The sequence below is a fragment of the Mytilus edulis genome, chromosome 8 (genome assembly GCF_963676685.1).
Source record: "Mytilus edulis chromosome 8, xbMytEdul2.2, whole genome shotgun sequence".
In the NCBI taxonomy this organism is placed as follows: Eukaryota; Metazoa; Mollusca; class Bivalvia; order Mytilida; family Mytilidae; genus Mytilus; species Mytilus edulis.
The window spans coordinates 58,193,432-58,205,066 of NC_092351.1; the positions used below are offsets into that span (position 1 = coordinate 58,193,432).

Consider the following 11,635-nt stretch of genomic DNA (forward strand, 5'->3'; position numbering starts at 1 on the left):
CATTTGCCATATGATTTGGAAAATTAACTACGGAATTAAAATCCTAAGGAAGAAAAATATAGCACTATTGATACAGTACAAACCTGCATATTCGTAACACTACATACCAGGTGTTAGAATTTCTTTCTCCGTACAATGCTTTTTGAAGCAGGAACAGTCCTCTTGCGACGGGACACAAAAGCAACTATTGGCTGGTTTTGTGACAAAAGCATACCCGGCAGTATAATCACAACGACAAGTTCTGTCTGATATAGTGTTGCCGTTCTTCAAAGTAACTTGACCCTCTTCATTACAAACTGATTTTTCGAAAACACATCTACTGTTCCCATCTGTTTTGAATTTCAAAGGCTGAAACCTCTCTAAATCACACGGTTTTCCGTTGATGTTACCACTGACAACATACTTGTAACCTGAAATATGAATACACCGTTTAATATCTGATTTACACAAATACACATTCACACATATTAATCACAACAAATTGTATTTGCAATTGTGTTAATCTATAGAAATGATTATAAGCAGGTATATACTAAATGTACTAATGTTGCTAGTGTATGATAGCAATGATAATTAATTGTGGCAATGGAATTGCATATATAGTCAGACCCCGTTTACAAAACCCATTGGCCGTTGGATGGCATTTCCTGAATAATAGGTCTACTGAGGAGATTTTGTGTTGCTCGTGCTTACTTGAACAATGGAAACGTTAATTCATTTTGATCGCTATCGTACTTGCATTGCCGTTTTCGTGGAGTTGGTGTACTAGTTAACCAATGCAATAGATTAAAACCTGTATAAACCGGCCGGCTATGGTACTATGAAAAAGGACCGGTTTGGACAGGGAGCCGGTTTATTCAGGTTTCCGTTTTTCACCGACAGTTAATGACTTGTGACGTCCGATATATTGCATGTACACGTTCTGTATGATCGTAAATAGTAAACTGATAAAAACAAAACGTAATAAAGTAATAACTTCGAACGATCGTTGTTTTGAATCTTATTATTTATTGGCTATAGAAATATAAAAAACCAAGTTGTTCCTCGAATTAAAAAAAAGAAAAAAAGACCTTTGTTTACATATCTCTCAAATGACAAATTGACCTCGGTAGTATCAATTCCAGTCTCTGGTAGTTTCATTGCAGTTTCATTTTGTGTTCATTGTATTAATCTGCATCAGAATCCTCGCGTTATTTGAATTGTGACACGAGAGTTTCGTTTTACCTCAAACGTTCATATCTGACGTTGGTATAGCTGATTGAAAAACCAAAAACTATCAAACGAAATTTCAATACCATCGAATCAAAATCATACAATCTACGATGCTCATGGATTGTAGTCACCCGAGTGTTCTTCTTTATCAAGGTCATTGGGGCTAGGTCATTGATTGAGGTGTTCACAACAGGGAACCAGGAGTTCGAAAAACATGCTGAAAATTTCTTACTCTGCGATTCGAAAGAAATGTATCCTAGTTAAAACGTAAATTATATCCGAGATATGTTCGTTGTGTCTTTAAATTCAATTGACTCTTCTGTAGTGTTTCATGAGAAAAATTCACTTAAGTACCATGTTTAAGTTGAGGGTTAACACCTGGCAAATTGATTATCCTGACAAGCCATCTTGTATAAACAAATATGTTTTGATTACATATCGATCAATGCCGTTTTTATTTGAAATCGATTAATAGACAAACCGGTTTTGACAGATTATTATTCGTGTAATTAAGAGTATTGGGACCGCATTATTAGACCGAAATTCGGAATACACAGGGTCCGGTTTACAAAGGGTATTTTGACAAAGAATTTGAAGGGAAAATATTGAGACTTAAATTTAATTTTTGGCATGAATGGACAGGAATCTGGTTTGTTCAGGGTCCAGTTTACTCAGATGTGACTGTATATATATTGGATAAGAAAATACCATATAAGGCTCCTTATCCTGTCATCTTTTCTCCGAATATGGCCTACCGAATTAGACTTATCACAGGATTTGTACTTACATAAACAACACGACTGTTGTTGTTTTTTTTGTCTTTCATATATACATTTGGAAATCGTTGTGAACCTTTTACCTGTTGGGGTTACTACGGGAAATGTTATTGCAAATTGTAACCACAGTCGTTCACAAGATCTGTTATTTTTTAAGTTATAAAGTTATAAACATATAACTGTCCTTTCCTAGATTTAGATTTAAATATTTAAATATTTCGGTTTTAAACGGGAAACTCCACACTGAAATTTACGACAAAAGAGACGATTTTTCGTTCCCTATTGTTAATTTTCCTTTTTTAGATGGTGATATTTCACAACTTGTTCGCTATGCCCGTGTCTGATGTGACGTTTTTGATTTAAACGAACGCAACCTGTGTGTTACTGGTAAATTATGAAACCAGGGATATCGTTACCATAAATTACTTAAAACCTTTACTACATTTTTCCATAAAGATTTGGTATTGACATTTGGTTGTACCTGTAGAAAACTTATTTCAAACGGGATAGCACATCCTCATTTTTACGGAAATGTTGTTAACCGTGCCCGGAAATTTAGAAATAATCCATGTAAACTTGTCGCTCCTTTAAATAAACTTATTCTTAAAGGTTACCTATTCAACACTGTAATAAGATCATTGAATATTGTTTTTTATTGGTATAAATATTGATTTTGTTATCAGTAAATTAAAAGCTAACTAAATATTACTAGTATGTTATATACATATACATATTCATGGATCTACAATGTGTCGATACCTGTAACTTGGTATTGCACAAGGTTATGTTTTTCTCTGGCTGTTTATGCCGTCTTTACACTAAATCCATTGGATATTGAATGTGTACGGATTGATAGTTTAGTCTTAGATGCATGATTTTTTATTAGTTGTTAGTGGCTTTGAACTAGCTGTCAGATAACTGGGAGTACTCTCAGATCTGTTCATTGTGTCTTTTTGTGTCGGGATGTATAAGAGTACCCGGCCACGTCCACTTGCATTTTTGTCTATCTGTTGAGGTAAGCCTTTTTCAACTGATTTTTATAGTTCGTTTTTATGTTGTACTGTTATACCACTGTCCCAGGTTAGGGAGAGGGTTGTGATCCCGCTTACATGTTTAACCCCGCCACATTATTTATGTATGTGCCTGTCCCAAGTCAGGAGCCTGTAATTCAGTGATTGTCGTTTGTTTATGTGTTACATAACTGTTTTTCGTTCATTTTTTTTTACATAAATAAGGCCGTTAGTTTTCTCGTTTGAATTGTTTTACATTGTCTTATCGGGGCCTTTTATAGCTGACTATGCGGTATGGACTTTGCTCATTGTTAAAGGCCTTACGGTGACCTATAGTTGTTAATGTCAGTGTCATTTTGGTCTTTTGTGGATAGTTGTCTCAATTGGCAATTATACCACATCTTCTTTTTTATATAACCCGTTTCATTATGTTATATCATCGTATGTGGATAATTTCGTTACACATGATGTTTGAAATATGACCAATGTGCCAATATATGTGGTTTTTAGACAAATATGGTTGGAATGTTATTTACATATTTATTAAAGGTATTGGTTACATGACGTTGTAACGATCAAGTTATTGTTTACTATACACACGTGCGTTTGTTTACATCTAGCACATGGTGTGTTAATGTTCAATTTGATTGGATGGCATATGCCGGTTTTACGGGTATATGCCCTCATGATTTTCGTGAAAAGCATGATTAAGTAATACTTAAGGGGTTAGTTTGAGAAAATCAAGTTATTCGAAGTTTGCCTATAGTTCAACGTAGCAGTATCGTTATTATGTTTACCCACCCACCCATCTTTTTATGAGATGGTTAACGTTAATGGGAGTATATGCATATATGTTTCCTCTTTTGTAGATAGTTTTTGATTGAGTTACTGTATATTAGTGTGCTATTGTATGATTGGATTGGTACTGTACCTGAATTTATAGTGAAGGACTTTAGATTGAGAATCTTATTCAATGTAACAATAATATTAAAGACTGCTACAGCTGTAGACATACTTATCCTATGTACATGTATGTGTTGTTTTATTTATTTAATAATTCATATTCTTTTGAGCTGGCGAATTAGAATATAAGTATGCACAATTTACTACCCGCTGTTATAAAGAATTCCCTGCCGCTTTTCTTAATAGTTTATTTTTATTGTTGCCTTATTAAAAATTAAAGAATTTAATATGCCATTCTATGGTTTGAATGAAACCCGTTAGGTGAAACACCAAACGGTAAGTAACATATGTTGAATCGTCTAGGAAAGGGTGGAAAATGTATCAATACAAATTTTAGCCGACGGATCTTGTAGTTTCGACATTATACAATAAGTTATTCAAAGTTTTTATCAAAATACCTTTACAATACCATACTTAAAGCGAGTTTTATTTTCATTACTAGATAACAGTATTACGAGGATAAATACCTGGCTGGTGGAAGTCTTGTTTGTTTCTGCAGAAATCAGTATATTTTAAAGAATTTTCATTAAATAAACAATAATACCACGGTTCTATTGCATTGCATCTTCCTCTGGCCATGAATTGCCATTGCGACGGAACTGGACACTGCAGCTCACTAGTAATGTGTATGGTCACTAACAGTTGTAGTATCTAAAATGAAGTTAAGGTTTGGTACCATTAAAACGTTTAATCCTGCTGCAAATGTTTCCTAAGTCAGGAATCTGAAGTACAGTAGTTGTCGTTTGTTAATGTAATTGATACGTTTCCCGTTTGAATGGTTTTTCACTAGTAATTTTGGGGCCCTTTATAGCTTATTGTGCAGTGTGAGCAAAGGCTCCGTGTTGAAGGCCGTACATTGACCTATAATGGTTTACTTTTATAAATTGGATGGAGAGTTGTCTCATTGGCACTCACACTGCATCTTCTTTTATCTCATTAAGCCTATTCAACTATGTATATAAATACTCAAATGGATCTGTACCATTGCAATTGCTATAATATCCAGTATAGATATGAAAATTGGTTGAATTTGATAGTTCAATTACCATCCTGGCTTTGAATTATTATAACGATTTGTTTACAATTTATCCATCAATATTTATCCATTATGGAATAAAGAGGTATTGTATAGAGCAATATTTTTTTTTTATTGTTTTCACCCTTTGAGAGTGATCAACTCTTATATATAAAACAAATTAAAAAAGATGCATTTTGAATGGTTGAAAGATTGATGTTTAATGCCACTTTCAACCCTCTTGTACTTTTTTTGCGGCAGTAAGTTTTAATGGTGTGGAAAGCTCGAGTGCCCGGGAATGATAAACGACTTTTTGTAGGAAAACTGACAATCTTAGTCAATTGATATTGGAGTAGAGTGCAACTGCCTCGTGCGGGATTTTTCAATATCGAATTGATTGTGATACATAATACTTAGATTACTTAGCCACCGAGTCCCATTGCAATTTGATTGTTTGTTCACTATACAATGCTTAAATTATGGGAACTGTGAATGTTGTTTTTCCTTTTCTAATTTTTCTCGTAAATGATTTACACTAAAATGTTGGTTTGGTTATGTGTTAGAGGTTATAAAACCATGTTGCTATTGCTTTATAATTGTAAGCACTATTTTAGTAGTGGCTCTGAAACAAGCATACTTTTGATCGGCCATGAAAGACATGTTTATGATTTTTTAGGGAAGTTCATTGTATAAAGAACATATATATATACATTGAGTAGAAAGGTTACACTTTATAAATACAGCTGTTAACATACCAAGCCTTTGTCAGGGATCATATTCATAGTTGTTTAATTTGTTTACGTAAAGGTGACCAGATATAATCTCCATGTTTCATCGCATAGATACAACTTGGGAATGATACCAGTATAAAGAAAGGAATATGGCGACAGCTTTGAATTCTATGGGCGACACAACGTGAAGGTAGGGATAATACAGTATTAAATAATGAGTATAAACTCGTAGAAGTTCGTGGCGTATACTTGTTGAAAATATGTCGCACAGCCGTATATTTTGACTTTTGAAAAAATAGAAGTGTATATGAGCTTTTCATTCTAGGGGATAATTTTTTGGAAAGAGGAGAAAGGAGTACACTTTTAGCCGTATAAGGACTTATTATTATAGCACTGTCTATATTTACAGAAACGCAACCTATAAAGTTATCATAATGTGATGTCCAAACCAAATACATTTTTTCTTTCTAACCATTTACCATGCGTTGATATGAAGCAAACAATAGTTCCGTAAAGTAAAAAAAAAACATGTTAACACCAAGATAAAAAGCTGCATAACCACATCACACTTCGTGTTGGTGGTGAAGTCCATGTACAATTTGTGTACTAGCAATGTTATTATACTGTTTTTCTTTATCATATAGTTTCTTAAATAGTTCAAGGTAATGTGGCAAGAGTACACGTGGCAGTTATACATTTTGATACTACATTGTTCATCATGTGTTAAGTCATTTGTTTAATTAAAAGAGTATCAGTGTACTCTGTGTGACAGAAATAAATAACATGGTATCTTGTATTGATTGACAAATAGGAACTATATCATATGTAAATGTGCATGATGTGTGTAGGTTAAATAATTTTCCAATTAACTAATTAGTTTTGAATAAATAAAATTCGATTGATGCATTACATATAATACAAACTTCTCGTCTAATATATACTGACAGAAACTCACTTTACACATTGTTAAAATCAAAGTATTCCTATAGACTTACCAAAACTGATAGTGGAAAGGATTTTGTCATTCTAACTCTTCTTAAAACATTAACAACCTGTAAGATTTGGATACAAAATATCACAGAAGAACTATAGATGAAACCATTATGAATAACAATCGGTTAATCAAAATCCTAGAAGCTTTTTTATGTATATTTTGTTACTCGCGACGACTCAATTTAAATGTCTTTTGCCAACAAAGTCTTATTGCATAATTAATAATACAAGTCGGGCAGGGAAGAACAAACACAGAAACTTTAAACGAAGGAAGATATTCATGTAATTTTTTCGAACCTTTTGATTTTATTGTCAATGATTTGCTGTTGAAAAAAAATATAACAAAAACATCATAATTACTTGTTGGATATGAATGATTTGTTTAAATCTAATCTAACTCAGTATCTCTGTATCTCTAGTGTTTGAAACTGTTACATTAAGTAAAATTGCAAACACAAAATGTAAACTATGTTCTTATTTAACTTTTCTTAAATTTTAAAGTCTTTTCATTACTTTATTTGATATAGTGCTCTTTTGTGACAGTAAATTAACTTCATAGTTACATCTTCGCTAGCCAAGGGTTACGATCCACTTCCCCATTGTTCCCTCTTCTCAACCCTTGGCGGATAAAGATAAAATTTAGGAGATGCAAAGTAATGATTTTCATTGGTTGCAGTTGAATTTGCTGCATCCAACCAAAAAGAGCACAAAACATGAGCATGTGTAAATGAAGAACGTGTATGAAAACAATTGCCACATGCTTATTGTACAACAAGTCTTAACACTCCTAAAAATACGACTACATGTATATTAAGTGACAATTTTAATGTTTTTAATCAACTAATAAAAGTTCCTGTGTATGTTTCTTGCACAAATGCATGAATGGCAACGTATTTTTTCGATTCCTGATTTGTGAAGTGTGTAGAATCTAGACGCTTTTTACCTCCAAATTGAAGAGTTTGAGTGCTACTACTGGTCAAGAATAATGTATTCGGAATGTGTGTGACTTTAATCTACCGAATGCTGGCTTAATCTGCCAAGGGTGGAGCGGAGGGAAGTGGATCGTTATCCTTGGCTAGCGAAGATGATGTACATATGGCTTGTTCTTAAAATTATAAATCAAAGGTACTTTCGTTTTACATATTCACAGGTCGGTACTTGTTTATTTATGAATCCTCGACTTTTTAAAGTTTCCCCTCTAAAATATATTTAACTGATGTTTACATTACCTGACAATATTGAAATACTCAATCATACGTGATGTTATTATGATGTCTCCATATTTAAACCTATTCTTAACGTTTTCCTTTTAAATTGTATGTGTAAATTTAACTGATAATATTAAAATGTTACTCTTACGTGCCGAAAATAGGATGCGTTCATATCACATGTACATTGTACATTTTTGTAAGACATCTTCTTATTTCGACAATTTAAGCCAAAACATGATTTGCGTTAAAACATTTTGACACACAACACTGTATTTTTGTACAATTACTATTTTGAGTTGAAAATAAAATACATGCACAAAATAAAGAATACATGAACAAGAGATAAAGAGTAATAACGTTTATGGTTATTCAAAATCCTTAACAATATGCACAAAATAAAGAATACATGAACAAGAGATAAAGAGTAATAACGTTTATGGTTATTCAAAATCCTTAACAATATGTCAGAATTTGGTTCTACCAAACATTCTGCAAGGTGACAAATTGCACCATTTTCCTTTGTTTAAATATTTAGGAATATACCTTAGATTTTTTAAGCCGTCATTTAATACAACTCTATCATCACAATCATGACAATTTGATAAATCATTTAAAACAAACAACATGAGCAATATGAAGCCCTGACAAAAAATAAATAAAAAAAAACCGAGGAGAACTCTACACTTTCAGAGAAGATAAAAAAAATCAACTCAATTTGAATATATCACGGTAAACTTATGATAACAGTTTTATTATTGTATTGGACATATATGTATACATGTTTTATTATAATTTTTACACCTTATAATATCTAAATATTTGAAACCATTTGCATTTCACACTATCACTCGTTGACAACTTATGGGCATTGAACAGTTGGAACTGTCAAACGTCAGAATTTGTGGAGGGCGTAACAACCTCGGTATACGTAACTCAATAAAAGATATGAATGTTTACGTTTACAAGACGTACGTACTATTTGAATTATTATGTTTATTGTGAAAAGATCTTAAAGATATGCATGTGAATGCATTCCATTTGAAATACAATATATTGATTATAATGTTATATCAAGACTTACCTGCTACAAACGCCCAACATTTTTCATAAACATTTCTCAAATGAAATTTGATATCCCGTTAATTTAAACTTTAAATAAATCGATCGTTGAAATAAAAGTATATGAAATATATACTTTTATTTTCTATTTGATTAAACTATACAGTCTACTGATTCAAGTCTATATAATACTTTGAACAAATAAACAGGTATTCTAAATATAAACCATATTCAATTTGAATGTATATTTGATCTACACTTTTGAATTCGTACGTTTAATTTGATTTTTACCAACAGTTTATCTTATGATCTATTAGATAATTTCACCCAAATACTTATTATTATTTGAGAGTCTTAAAAAATGACAACCTTACGACGTATCCAATCGTTGGATTACAAGTGCAGGTTTTACATGACTGAAAACATAGGCGGCGTTGTTTCGATATTTTTATAGTAGAGTACGCATACCGGCTAGGAAGGAACAGAAATTCGCTCTTGCAAATTTGCAGATTTGACATGTTGGTATTAAGGGAAATGATGAATATAACAAAAAAATAGTGTTTTCAGCCGTGTCATGTCTTCACTGGTGATCCAAATGGATCAATTTGTCGTACAGTTGTCACTTGTTTCGATGTTCTTATCAACTGCGGGTATTTTATGATCAACATCAATATTCGTCCTAAATGTCCACCTTTTACAAAAAATCTTGCAAACAAAAACTGGTGCAACCGAAGTGCTAATTTTGAATTACATATAGGGTCATCATAAACTCGCCAACCTTTAAACTTGACAGCCTAAAATATAAATACTTCAAGTCTTGATAAGCTATATGATGATTATAGATAATGTAGAAAACGAATGAGCCAATTGTCAACTCTAGAGGTTAATGGTCATCACATTTACATAATGTTTAGAGCGATTTGGACTTTCCTTCATTTGTATTTCGAACTGAAAAGTATGGTGCACAATACGATTAAAAAGAATATATAGAAAATAATTGCCTGCAAATTGTTAGTGATTTATAAAGCGTGTTAGTATATCAAATTAATAATTGCCTGTTATATATAACTTTTGAAATTGTTTATATATTGATGAAGAGTAAAGAGAAGGGACATTTGAAGATGCACGTTAAAAACATAAATATAACGGAAAATATGAATACTAAGTGATTTCGAATGAAAAAAGGCCAGTTTGTGAAATGCCAATGAGAAAAAAAAAAAGGTACATGTTTGTCAAGTACATAATTACACAGTTCAATTACAAAAGATCTCAATATTGGTAGTTATCTATAATGCGCTGTTACGTTAAATTATGCAAAACCACTCAAATGAACTTAATCAGTGTTACTGAATTGTTGAAATCGAATCGGTTAACATATTGTAACTATAATCAACAGCAAAACTAAGCCAGAAGTTTTGAAGAAAAAGGAAAAACACCGATCTAGCATACAGATACAAAAACCTAACGTTTGATGAAGCAACACAATTGATGTTATAATTTCATGGTCCAATTTGGTTCATCTCAATCGACCTTTGAACACAAGTATACCAATGTTGCCTTCATTTATACAGATTATTTATTATCACATACACTCCTGTCTGTAGTGGGAAAAAATGGAGAAAAAGAATATAATAATAATAAAAAATAATGAAATGAGATAAACACAGCATTTTAAGGAGACGGTGAAAGATTTATTTACTTAAATTATAACAGATTTTTTAGGATACTATTGAATTTTACACTTATGATATCTTAACATTACATTTTTACAATGTAAGTATAGTGCATTGACACCTAGGCATATTGCGCTGTTTGTGCATTATCAGGCTTCCGATATCAGATCTATACCTTCAGCAATTTTTATGGATAAGAGTTGTCTGTTGCATGTTTTGTAGAAATCATACAGCATCAATGACTATGCGCAATCTGAGACAGTCAAAAAAAGGGCACAAGAACATGAAGGAGGACAACTTAACTTCTACTTTACATTCCTTCTCTTTAAAATACAATGTTCTGAGTTGTCTATCTTCGTTTATTGTTTTTTATTAACAGGTGTTCCTCATTCCTTCTGTCAAACGTAAAATCTCCTATAGAATAAGTGATACATATTATACCATTCTTTGGTACATTCGATACATTTATAAGTTATAAGGAACTTGGGATAATTTCATCAAAAGGAAATCGAGCCATATAAATCGGAGAGTAAGAATCCTAAATTGTGTATGTTGTGTCAACACATTTTTCATAACCAATTATATATCATGTTTAACTTTAAGTATATCATCAAATAGTTAAAGGACATTAAACATTAAAACAGGAAACAAAAAAGTACTAATGTTTTACAACTCGATTATGATCTGTGTTTATTGTGTGTAATTATACAAGACTACATGTAAAGAATGCTAATGGCAGTTGCAACTTTTGCGTTTGTGTTTACTATGTTTCTTTTCTGCGATGCAAACATATGCTTTCATGGTGTTGATCAAAGGTAAGGATTGTATATTACACGAATATTCATAATTTATGTGTTCGCATTGCTCAATTTATAGGTTTTATAGAACAGCTTAAAAGATTCTTTTTTTAAAATGTTTTCCCTAATAAAAATATCTAGAATCGTCTGTATCAAAATCTGCTATTACCCATCATGATAATGTAGATATGGTAG

The 11,635-nt window shown here is 32.0% G+C and overlaps 1 long non-coding RNA gene across 1 annotated transcript; it reads right to left on the reverse strand.

Moving 5' to 3' along the window:
- Positions 1-107: 107 nt before the first annotated feature.
- On the reverse strand, positions 108-6,762 carry LOC139487056 (uncharacterized). The gene is made up of 3 exons (XR_011655728.1): positions 6,703-6,762; positions 4,429-4,612; positions 108-410 (listed from the first exon to the last, which is right to left on the reverse strand). It is a non-coding gene; the product is annotated as an uncharacterized lncRNA (long non-coding RNA).
- Between the last annotated feature and the right edge of the window lie 4,873 nt (positions 6,763-11,635).